This window comes from Lepidochelys olivacea, assembly GCF_965140295.1.
Source record: "Lepidochelys olivacea isolate rLepOli2 genome assembly, chromosome: 2".
NCBI lineage: Eukaryota > Metazoa > Chordata > Testudines > Cheloniidae > Lepidochelys > Lepidochelys olivacea.
The window spans coordinates 178,480,802-178,493,667 of NC_140412.1; the positions used below are offsets into that span (position 1 = coordinate 178,480,802).

At 38.1% G+C, this 12,866-nt stretch overlaps 1 protein-coding gene across 5 annotated transcripts in view; it reads right to left on the bottom strand.

Moving 5' to 3' along the window:
- The window catches only part of SUGCT (succinyl-CoA:glutarate-CoA transferase), a 485,165-nt gene that overhangs the window by 229,708 nt on the left and 242,591 nt on the right, over window positions 1-12,866 (bottom strand). The gene's annotated exons all lie outside the window — the stretch shown is intronic.

A 12,866-nucleotide genomic window follows, 5' to 3' on the forward strand; every position in this document is an offset into this window, starting at 1 on the left:
CTCTAAACTGTTTGAAATATTTATAATCCTTCCCCTCCACCCCTACGCCCACTGATGGCCTCAGTTTTCACCATTGTTTGTGTCCTGCCAAAGCCCAGGGCTCGGAATGTCTGTCTTGCTATACAGATGAGCTGCACTGCTTTGTCAATCATCACAAGCTTGTACCCTTTGAAACATACAACATTCCTTATGTATACTGTTTCTACAGACAGTGTCATATATTCCAGGCAACACTGCATGAATTAATTCAAAGGTGCATAAGCAGATTCTCATCACAACATATACTGCATGAAAACGCATAATTTCAAACAGTTCTGTAGTAATCAGCATGATATAACTGCTAGAACCCACACTGCATCATGGAGTCATTTCTTAGCATTGATGTATATAGAATATCATAGAATATCAGGGTTGGAAGGGACCTCAGGAGGTCATCTAGTCCAACCCCCTGCTCAAAGCAGGACCAATCCCCAATTTTTGCCCCAGAATATCTCATAACTGACATGATTGATATTATTATTAGTTATAAAGTGATGTAGAGGTATATGCCATTTTAAAAATAGTATGTAGGAAAACTCATTCCTTGTTCCAAAGAGTTTAAATCTACCTCAGCTGAATTCAGAACATGTGACCACAGTTTAGGCACCATGTTGAGATCTTAATGCATCTAGAGATTAACACCCAGCCATTGTCAACAGAAAGTTTCACTGAAAGAGCGGAATTGAAAAGAAGACACAGAAAAATGAAGCATGGGAAGTGGAAAAAGCATCCATAGAATCATAGAAGATTAGGGTTGGATGAGACCTCAGGAGGTCATCTAGTCCAACCCCCTGCTCAAAGCAGGACCAACACCAACTAAATCATCCCAGCCAGGGCTCTCTCAAGGCAGGCCTTAAAACCTCTAAGGATGGAGATTCCACCACTTCCCTAGGTAATCCATTCCAGTGCTTCACCACCCTCCTAGTGAAATAGTTTTTCCTAATATCCAACCTAGATCTCCTCCAATGCAACTTAAGACCATTGCTCCTTGTTCTGTTATCTGACACCACTGAGAACAGCCTAGCTCCATTCTCTTTAGAACCCCCCTTCAGGTAGTTGAAAGTTGCTATCAAATTCCCCCTCGTTCTTCTCTTCTGCAGACTAAATAATCCCAGTTCCCTCAGCCTCTCCTCATAAGTCATGTGCTCCAGCCCCCTAATCATTTTTGTTGCCCTCTGCTCGACTCTTTCCAATTTTTCCACATCCTTTCTGTAGTGGGGAGAGCCCAAAACTGGATGCAATACTCCAGATGTGGCCTCACCAGTGCCGAATAGAGGGGAATAATCACTTCCCTCAATCTGCTGGCAATGCTCCTACTTATACAGCCCAATATGCCATTAGCCTTCTTGGTAACAAGGGCACACAGTTGACTCATATCAAGCTTCTCGTCCTCTGTAATCACCAGGCCCTTTTCTGCGGAACTGCTGCTTAGCCACTCGGTCCCCAGTCTGTAGCAGTGCATGGGATTCTTCCATCCTAAGTGCAGGACTCTGCACTTGTCCTTGTTGAACCTCATCAGATTTATTTTGTCCCAATCCTCCAATATGTCTAGGTCACTCTGGACCCTGTCCCTACCCTCCATTATATCTACCTCCCCCAGCTTAGTGTCATCCGCAAACTTGCTGAGGGTGCAATCCATCCCATCAGCCATATCATTAATGAAGATGTTGAACAAAACCGGCACCAGGACTGACCACTGGGACATTCCGCTTGATACCAGTTGCCAATTAGACATCGAGCCATTGATCACCACCCATTGAGCCCAATGATCTAGTCAGCTTTCTATCCACTTTATAGTCCATTCATCCAATCCATACTTTTTTAACTTGCTGACAAGAATACTGTGGGATACCGTATCAAAACTTTGCTAAAGTCAAGATATATCATATCCACCACTTTCCCCATATCCACAGAGCCAGTTATCTCATCATAGAAGGCAATCAGGTTGATCAGGCATGACTTGCCCTTGGTGAATCCATGTGGATTGCTCCTGATCACCTTCCTCTCCTCCAAGTGCTTCAAAATGGATTCCTTGAGGGCCTGCTCCATGTTTTTTCCAGGGACTGAGGTGAGGCTGACAGGTCTGTAGTTCCCCAGATTCTCCTTCTTCCCTTTTTTAAAGATGGGCACTATATTTGCCTTTTTCCAATCGTCTGGGACCTCCCCCGATCGCCACGAGTTTTCAAAGATAATGGCCAATGGCTCTGCAATCACATCAGCCAACTCCCTCAGCACCCTCAGATGCATCAGATCCAGGCCCATGGACCTGTGCATGTCCAGCTTTTCTAAATAGTCCTTAACCCATTCTTTCACCACGGAGGGCTGCTCATCTCCTCCCCATACACTGTGCTGCCCAGCGTAGCAGTCTGGGCACTGACCTTGTCTGTGAAGACCGAGGCAAAAAAAGCACTGAGTACTTCAGGTTTTTCCACATCATCTTTCACTACATTGCCTCCCAAATTCAGTAAGTGTCCCACACTTCCCCTGACCACCTTCTTGTTGCTAACATACCTGTAGAAACCCTTCTTGTTACCCTTCACATCCCTTGCTAGCTGCAACCCTAATTGTGCTTTGGCATTCCTAATTACACCCTTGCATGCTCAAGCAATATATTTATACTCCTCCCTAGTCATCTGTCCAAGTTTCCACTTCTTGTAAGCTTCCTTTTTGTGTCCATATATGCCAAGGCACTATGATGATGGCTCCATTAAAAATACCATAATAATGATAATAGCAATTCTTATATAGTCAGAGATTACACAAATTAGATAAGGTAGATAGATGCAATGGGAAAGAAGATGTGAAGCAAAGGCTGGGAGAAGACAGCAAGGATTGTAGGGAGAGAGGCTTCAAGGGAGTACATAAGGAGAAAGGATGGAGGAAGAAATGAGAACAGAGTTGTAGGCACGGTAGAGTTGTGAAAAACCTTGAAGCAGAGGATATGGAATATGGCTTTAAGGCGGAAGGAAATAAGCCAATGACATTCCACTTACATAATATCACTTTCCTTTTCCATACACACTTCCTTTTGCTCTTAATGGAACAAAAAAACCTTATAAAATGGGCAAATCTTTTACACCTAGAGTACTACAAAATAACAAGAGTGTAAGTAATCCCATTGTAGTCAATGGAATTGGGACTTCTCGGGATAAGCACATGCTTAAGTGCTTTGAGGGATTGAGATCAGAGTGCTCAGCACCTTGCAGGTTCAAGACCTTGGAGCTGTTCCGTTTATGAAAACTAGGGCTGTTGATTAATGGTCATTAACTCATGCGATTAACTCAAAAAAATTAACTGTGATTAAAAAAATTAATCGTAATTAATCGCACTGTTAAACAATAGAATACCGATTGAAATTTATTAAATATTTTAGATGTTTTTCTACATTTTCAAATATATTGATTTCTATTACAACACAGAATACAAAGCATAAAGCGCTCATTTTATATTATTATTTTTATTACAAATATTTGCACAGTAAAAATGACAAACAAAAGAAATCATATTTTTCAATTCACCTCATACAATTACTGTATTGCAATCTCTTTATCATGAAAGTGTAACATACAAATGTAGATTTTTTTTTTTTGGTTACATAACTGCACTCAATTAAATGAGAGACTGAACTTCTTAGAGAAGAACTGTATGTCTCCTGTTCTGTTTTACCCACATTTTGCCATACATTTCATGTTCTAGCAGTCTCGGATGATGACCCGGCACATGTTTGTTTTAATAACACTTTCACAGCGGATTTGATAAAACACAAAGAAGGTACCAATTTCTAAAGATAGCTACAGCACTCGACCCAAGGTTTAAGAATCTGAAGTGCCTTCCAATATCTGAGAGGGACGAGGTGTGGAGAATGCTTTCACATGACTTAAAAGAGCCACATTCGAATGCAGAAACTACAGAACCTGAACCACCAAAAAAAGAAAATCAACCTTCTGCTTGTGGCATCTGACTCAGATAATGAAAATGAACATGTGTTGGTCCGCTCTGCTTTGGATCGTTATCGAGCAGAACCCGTCATCAGCATGGACGCATGTCCTTTGGAATGGTGGCTGAAGCATGAAGGAACATATGAATCTTTAGCACATCTGGCACGTAAATATCTTGCGATGTCAGCCAAAACAGTGCAATGCGAATGCCTGTTCTCACTTTCAGGTGACATTGTAAACAAGACGTGGGCAGCATTATCTCCTGAAAATTGTAACCAAACTTATTTGTCAGAGCGATTGGCTGAGGTAGGACTGAGTGGACTTATAGGTTCTAAAATTTTACATTGTTTTGCTTTTACAGTGCAATATTTGTAATCAAAAATAAATATAACACGAACACTGTACACATTGTATTTCGTGTTGTAATTGAAATCAATATATTTGAAAATGTAGAAAACATCCAAAAATATTTAAATAAATGGTATTATATTATTGTTTAACAGTATGATTAATCACAATTAATTTTTTTAATTGCACGATTAATCACGATAAATTTTTAATCGCTTGACAGCCCTAATGAAAACACAAAGTAATTGTACGCAGGTGGAGTTTCTAACATGTTCTGAACAAAACATACATAAATTGTATATTGCCATACTTACCTTTTTCTTGGCATTTGGCTCTGCTGGTAACTCAAAAACAAGAGAACATATACCAAAGTCTAAACTTTCTCCCCGCAAGATTGGCCGTTCCAAGAGTTTTCCCCGCAAGACCGCCTCTATCCCAGCTTCTAGTTTCCTCTGCCTCTTCTGTTCCAACCCCTTTTATACCCAGGTTGGAGTTAACAAGATGCATCTGCCACTGTGACTCAGATGTAATTTCCCTGCACTTTTTCAAACGACTCGACAAGCCCTCGATCCCTCTGCAAAGTCTGCCAGCCACTCTGTTACAGTAATAAAAGTATGAACCTTGTGAAGAAAGCAACTTAGCCCAAACCGTCTACAGCTCTTTGCCTATAAAATGGATATAAACTATATTTTTCTTCTCCTGCTGCTTACTGTTACTAAAATAGTTTAAACTTAATCTGAAGTGTCCAACCAGTTGAATTGTTACTAAAAATCTACTCCTTGCTAATTGGTATAGAAAAAGTTATATTAACTGCTGCTTTCTTTCTTTTACTACATATAAAAATTATTTGTTGGTCATTTTGATTATATTAAATGTAATAGATGGACATTAGACCCATCTTGACATAACAGTACAGTATACTTAGAATAAAAAAATTAAAGGTTCCTAAATATGTATTAGTTAAGTGGAGCCTGAATCTATCAAATAAATAATTGCAAATACTTTAAAACCATGTTATTTACCCCGCACACAATGATGGCCCAGTGATTAAGTGTGTATTCATACTCTTTTTAATACTAATACCTAGTTCTTATATAGTATTTTTCATAAGTTGATCTCAAAGCACTTCACAATCAAGTATATTACTATGTACATAATTAGTAATTATTTTACACAATTAAGTACACTTCTTTATTGATATTATCAATCGACCAGACCTGTAGCATAAATCTGTATTAAGAATTATATGTATGCATCATCTGTGTAGTAATATTACTAATACATATATTCTGAGCTATAAATTAACACAAATTTCCAAAACACTGAACTTCCTGTCTTGGTTCTCAGCTAATTTTAAAATGACTAAACACAACTTTGTAATGAAAAATAAAGTTGAGACATTGAACATAATAAGGTATTAAAAATCCGCAACAGTAACAGAATTTCATCTTGACTAATGCCATTGCTACATTCTCCTATCAGACAGATGGGGAAGACCTCGGTAAGCAGCACAAATAAATGCATATCTTGGCAGCAATGAAGAAAAGTTGATCTGTTGGAGGGACTTACATGACACACTCACCAAGTTGATTTTGGGACATATATATCAGCAAAATGCTCCTTTGGTTTGGCCACTACAGGTGCTTTTAGCTCAATGTAGATACATTTAGCATTTCATTTCCTTGACAAATGGCTGCAATAAGGCCAGCACCAGAAAAAAAAAGGGGTGGAGTTACCGCTTAGCTGAAATAACTGCCATATTGCAGCCCTCTCCTATGTGGAGCCACTAAATAGAGGGAAGAAGATGTGTGTTTTCCACACACAACAAACTAGCAAGAGATTTCAAGCAAAGGGGACATAGCGGCTTTGGGGGAAAATACAGCATTTCCTTTAAGTTAGCATGCTGAAATTTTAAAAGATAGACATTTCTCAGCATGAATAATGTCTAAAATATCTGTCAATCTCTATCATAACTGCAGAGATGATCACATCAGGTTACAACACATTTTCTATAAACCTTTGCATCTTTTCAGAGATAATAATGCAAATGTGGTCTTTTATTGACTCCAAACTCATACAGGCTGGGATGCTGTGGTTGCACCCTAAAGTGCTGAAATAGTTCTCAAATATCTTTCCAGTGATGAAGTAAATGAATACATTACAGGTTTAAATTCAATTTTTTTAGTTAATAAAATCCCAGACCTCTTATACAAATTGTGCAATATGTCTTATTATATGGATTCAGGTACAATACTTGACAAAAGTTTAGATAAACAGTATATTATACTTCCTTAAAAGAATGGATTTATCACATACTATCACATATTTAATTCTGTTGTCATCTATTGTAACCCTGCCCTGATCAGTAGTGACCAAAGCTATTACCATCAAAATTAATGAGAAAGAGTTGGTGGTCTCAGCTCAACCCCTAGTGACCAGGTTTACACTAACCACCTGCATAACTGGCAAATCTGATGGTGTCTCAGCAGAATGACATGGAGTAAACTGGCAGGGGACTGAATTATTCATCCAAGCCTAAAGCATGTCCTCCCAGGCTAGATTTGAAGCACTTTGGCAAAACAGTTTGGACAACATTGCATTGCTGCTTCCTGTGAGGTACCATAACTGTTCTGTTTAGGTTAAATAGGAGACTTTGGTTCCCAAGGCTACCAATCAGGCCTTTCACTGAATCATTCTACCTCTCAGTGTTATTGGGTTTTTTTTAAATGCCTAGATCACTTACACACACACACATATTTTACTATTTAATATTAAGAAGTATATAATCAATTATAGGCCCCATTTCATACTTAAGTACATGAGTAGTCCCATTGACTTTAATGGGACTACTTAGTTGCTTAAAGTCAGGAAGACGCTTAAATACCCTGCTGAGTTAGGCCATGGCACTGATTTTTGCCTTTAAGGGGCCAAATTGGTGGAAATTCATTGATTTCAATTAAGTTACACTTATTGCAGGATGAGTTCCTCCTCTGCTCCTAGTGAAGAAGTGAAGGCTCATGCCCACATGACTGGCATGCTCAAAATGAAGTTATTTAAAACAGCTGTGACACCTTTTCCAAATTTCCTGTATTGTGAAACGACAGCAGTGTCTGTTTCAACATTGTCTTCCAGTCAACTTGTAAAGAAATAAACCATCTCCAGATGCTCTTATTTGGTGTTTATTTTTCCATCAGTCGTCTATAATGAGAGAGAGAGAAAGCGTGTGCAGTGAGAGTGAGAGTGTTTGCGTTTAGTTCTACTACAACGAGAGAACTGACAGAACTGAAAAGAAGAAAAATTTTGTGACAGCAAATATTTCTCAAAGAACCAGCAATTTGCAGTTATTTTTGCAAAGTTTTGTCATATGGGATATATCCACACATTTACTTGATTTAAAAATTGCTTCTCATTTTTTCCTTTGATTTCATTTCAGTTATAATGGCTACATTTAGTTGATCACATTTTAATTTTTAAAATGGTGGGACAGCATATTTAGGGGATAAGGACATGAAGGATTGTTATATTGATTTCCAAGTATTTTAAACTTCCATAGAAGAGATGCTGAATGTCATACTGATTTGATTAGTATTAAGAATATTTATAAATGATGCTATTTCTAACAGACTAATTACTGGGTAGGTGGGAGCCTATCAAAAAAAAAGGCAGTTCTAGAAATCAGTCTTTAACTTAATGGCTAGATATATTATTGAGTGTCAAGTTACAGGACCAACACACTGCAAAAATTTAAGTGTATAGTCACATTAACGGTACCTAGGAAAAGGGCATGTAACAATGAAAAAGGAACAAGTCCTAATAATCAATAAGGGCTGGTCACAAATACAGAAGGTTCCTAGTATGGATTGCATGTTAATAAGGGTCAGTTTTGGGGGGCCCAAACTCCTGCAGAGGGATGGACAGGCACTGAGCCTGGGCCTTTGCATTGCAAGTTGGGTGTAATCATCAATGTTTTGCACAGCTTGCAGCATCCCTTGTCTAGTCCTTCAAATTTTGGGTGAGATAACAGTGAGGGGGGAAATTTAGCTTTTAGCCCCTTTTAGCTGGCTGAGGTGGCTAAGAGCTGGTCCCACTCCTTTTTTTTTTTCTTGATACCTGGCAACCAAATTGGGATCCACACTGTAATGTCTTCAACCCGGTAACTGTTGCAATCCTGCTTTGGACCTTCAGGAGTTAGGTTAAGTTAACAACATTACAGCCTCCATTTTTTGCCATGCTCATGTGTCTGTCTCTTTTTCCACTGTTGAGCTAGGGTCAAAACTCCTGAAATATCACCTTTGCATCTTCTCTCTCTCATGTTGCCCAAGAGTTCCCTTTCTAGTGCTATTACTGGTCGGTTTTTGTTTGCCATCCTCTTCCTAAGGCTATTTGTGAATTATGGGAATATCCCCTTTTATGGGCCATTACACATAGCACAGGTATGTATGAAACGACAAACACCTAGCAAAGTGTCCCCAGTGTGAGCTTCAGTGCACCTCTAGCACTGCCCTAAACATCGGAAACTCACCTGGGGCATCCCGAAGGACTCTTTAATCGCTGATCAAGTGTTTGGCTTTTTTAAATGAGATTCATATCTCTTTTGTGATTTTCAGGGCTCAGCTGAAAAACCCAGAAAAGGCAGCTGGACAGTAGAAACACACTATAGCCTTGTCCACACAGTTATTGTACTATTATTTGGGTTAGGGATGTGTTTTTTTTTTTAAAAAAAACAGAACAGGTAAAGCAGTACGTTCCCTAGCGTGGATGCAGCTATGCCTCTATAAAGATCCCTTATCGCCAGTATATCTTATTTTCCTAAATTTACAGGAATAAGCTATACCAGTATAAACACCATTATATCAGTATAATGCCATCCACATTAGGGGGTTGTAAAACTTTAATTACTCCAGTTTCAAACCGATTTAGTTAAAGGAGTACAAAAACTGTGTGCAGACCAGCCCTTTTTCCCAGAGAAGAAGCCCAGGCTATCTTCCTTCACAGGAAATTCCTGGACACAGTCTGACACTGAAATTAAGAAATTCAAAAACAAGTCAAAACTCAACTACAGTTACCTGAAATCATATATTGAAAATTGGCTTTGAGCGTCCAAAGCTTTTGCCTTTGATATCTGTGCAAACTCTTTCTATCCTAACTTCACTTAATTCAGTTTGGATACATGTCTACTTCATTGTGATATTCTGAAAATGAAAGATAGAGGTTCTTCTTTACCTAAAGATCAAAAACCTTCTTAGGCTGATAAGCAATGTACATATTACTTTCCACAACTTTTAGGGGAAAGAGTACACAACAAGTGAAGAAAAATACTCTCTTCAACTGAAACTGCTGAGGGAATTTAAGTTGGCAAAATATTAGTTCTCAAGCTCAAATTTGATCAGGACGCTACTACTATTATTATTAAAAACTGCCTCAGGATCTTTAGTAACCGAAAGTGCATGCAACTATGAATGTATAATACAAGCAAATGACTGCATCCGGCAGCACAGTGTCTACCACCATTAGGCAGCGGCACTGGTTCAGTACAGACTTTGTGGGAAGAATGCCACGTACAGAATCACCAGCACCAACTCCTCCAAGCACTTAGATATACCTTAGAAGACAGACCAAGGACAACCCCACTTACCTTGCAAAATGTGATGGGATTACAATGTAATAATTTAAGGATGTGTATTATTACGTATAATGAAACCCATATTCACCAAACTTTGATAAACTGAAATTCTTGGGGTAATTTCAGCTCAGTTACGACTCCAAATTTGCACTGTATCCAAGAATGAAAATGCCAGTCAGATTAACATGCTGTTAGGAACTTCAAAGAAATTACACACCAGCAAACACTGTTCCTTGAAAGCTCAATGGCATGGCCTTCAGTGCATTCCAAGATTACAGGACCTTAAGTACAGACTCTTTGAAACTGACTGGCATCACTTCACTGAGCTCCAGGATTAGTGAACCAGTGTGCAACCTCTCTAAAGAGAGAAACCAACCAAAGGGCTTTGAAAAAGCTGTGTCGTGAACTGCTAATGCTGGAGCATAGTGAAGAAAGACAACTGAAGTTTTGAAAAGGTCAGTGAGAAGCTTCTCACTAGGCTCCTGAACTGAGAACCCATAATGCAACTTTTTGAAAACGTCCTTGCAGGCTCCCTCTTTAATTTCAAAGCCAGTTCAGGAAATTTATGATCTTCATAAAATGGGAGTCTATAATAGAAGGGATTGCTCTTCATAACACATGTAGGCATATGTATTACTAACATACACGCGCACACACTTTTCAGTAACAGCATGCTGTGACACTTTTGTATTTTTATGTCTGACTTTGTAAGCAAGTAATTTTTAGTGAAGTTAAATTTGGGGTACACAAGACAAATCAGACTCCCAAAAAGGGTACAGTAGTCTGAAAAGGGGTACAGTAGCCACTGTCCTAGAGTGGGCAGGAACCATAATTTTGTCTCAAGGGGAGTTTTATAATTCTGAAATCTCTTTGGTTTCAGAACAGAAAAAACAAAAAATTCAAATTTTTCCACAAACATTCTGGAAAAAATTGCATTTTTGGTCAATCAACATGTTTCATTTTGACAAAATTAAAAGTGTTCATTTGGATTTCAACTGTTGATATCATACTTCCTAGTGTTAAAAATTGAAATGAAAAGTCATTTTGAAATGGAAATTGAAACATTTCATTTTGAAAATTGTCTAAATGGAATGTTTCAATCATATTGAAAGATGTGGGGCATTTTCTCCAATTTTCACTTCAAAACAATTTTTTTAAAGGCAACATGTTCTCACAAAATGCTTTGCTTTTTCTGGAAAAACATTCCATTGGAAAATTTCCAACCAGGTCCAATACTTAAAGAGATAAATGCAAAATTTAATTCCTCTCTTTCACTTGTCTACTAGAAATTACTTCCAGAAACACTGTATAACCTAAAGGCCTTCATGAACTGTTTTTCAGTCGCAGGAACCGTTTTATGTAACAAATTCTCTGCAGTATTATAGACAAGAATATAATTTCACTTGACTTGAATAACCCTTAGTGGACTGCAAAACTGTTTCAGTAAATATTAACCACTGAAGTGATTCAAAACATGGTCCTTAAAGTGCATCACTTTAAAAAAAAGAAACTAAACACATTAAAATACATTTTGTTTCTTGAGTTGCTTTTTGTGTTCATACCTTCAATTGTGGAAGCTTTTACCAGATGCTAGGAAATTTTTGCCAGGACGTGTTCAAATGAAATGATTTACAGAATATGATATAGTCTAGAGATTAATAAAACCCACCAATTTCACAGGCTTTCACAAATAATAAGATGAAAACATCAGATAATTTCCAACTATCAAATATTTCAATTCTTAACTTTCTGGTTTTGAGGCATATTCAGCAGAATGGTTAAAGGAACTGTATTAGTCTTCTGGGACATGAAAAATAAGGGTTCTGTAAAAATGTTAAATTAATTTTTATAGTGATGCAAAGTCAGGAAAAGGTTGTTAAGGGATGGCCTTCTGCCACAGGGTGGAGTTTTGTTTTGGTATCCTTTTAGAGCTTGCAGGTGTTTGGCATGAGCTGAAATCAGAGCCAGCTGTGATATTTCAACTCTGATATTTCCCTCCCAATACTTCTCAGAAGTGATGCATCAGGATGATGTCTTACACCTGATGTACTCAACTTGTGTGGTATGTCTGTAACTGTTCTGCTAAAAAATACCATTTCAGGACTTTCATTTTTATTTTCTGCTCACAGCATTGATATGATAAAATGTATCAAGGAGTGTGGTTTTAAACATTAGCTACCAAATTATTAAATTGTCCATAATGCAGCCATCTTATTCTTTTTTTAAATTTCTGCCAGCCATTTGGAAACAACAATGGCGTTGTACGATGACTGTAAAAGACAGAACACCTAATGAAAAATGTGAGAAGAATACTTTCATTCCCCTTACTTAATAGCCACAGATCTTTATGCTTTCATGGCCTATCTGCAGTATGGTGCATACCTGCTTTTGTTTTGTTTTATCTTTTGGAGGAATTTGAATTGTTTCTGTTAAAAAATACATATTCTCTTTTAAGTTTGTATTGTTTGAAAAACCTCAAACCACATTGTATTTCATAAAAAGAAAAGGAGGACTTGTGGCACCTTAGAGACTAACCAATTTATTAGAGCATAAGCTTTCGTGAGCTACAGCTCACTTCCTCAGATGCATATCGTGGAAACTGCAGCAGGCTTTATATATACACAGAGAATATGAAACAATACCTATTCCCACCCCACTGTCCTGCTGGTAATAGCTTATCTAAAGTGATTTCCAGCACAAATCCAGGTTTTCTCACCCTCCACCCCCCCACACAAATTCACTCTCCTGCTGGTGATAGCGTGAATTTGTGTGGGGGGGTGGAGGGTGAGAAAACCTGGATTTGTGCTGGAAATCACTTTAGATAAGCTATTACCAGCAGGACAGTGGGGTGGGAATAGGTATTGTTTCATATTCTCTGTGTATATATAAAGCCTGCTGCAGTTTCCACGATATGCATC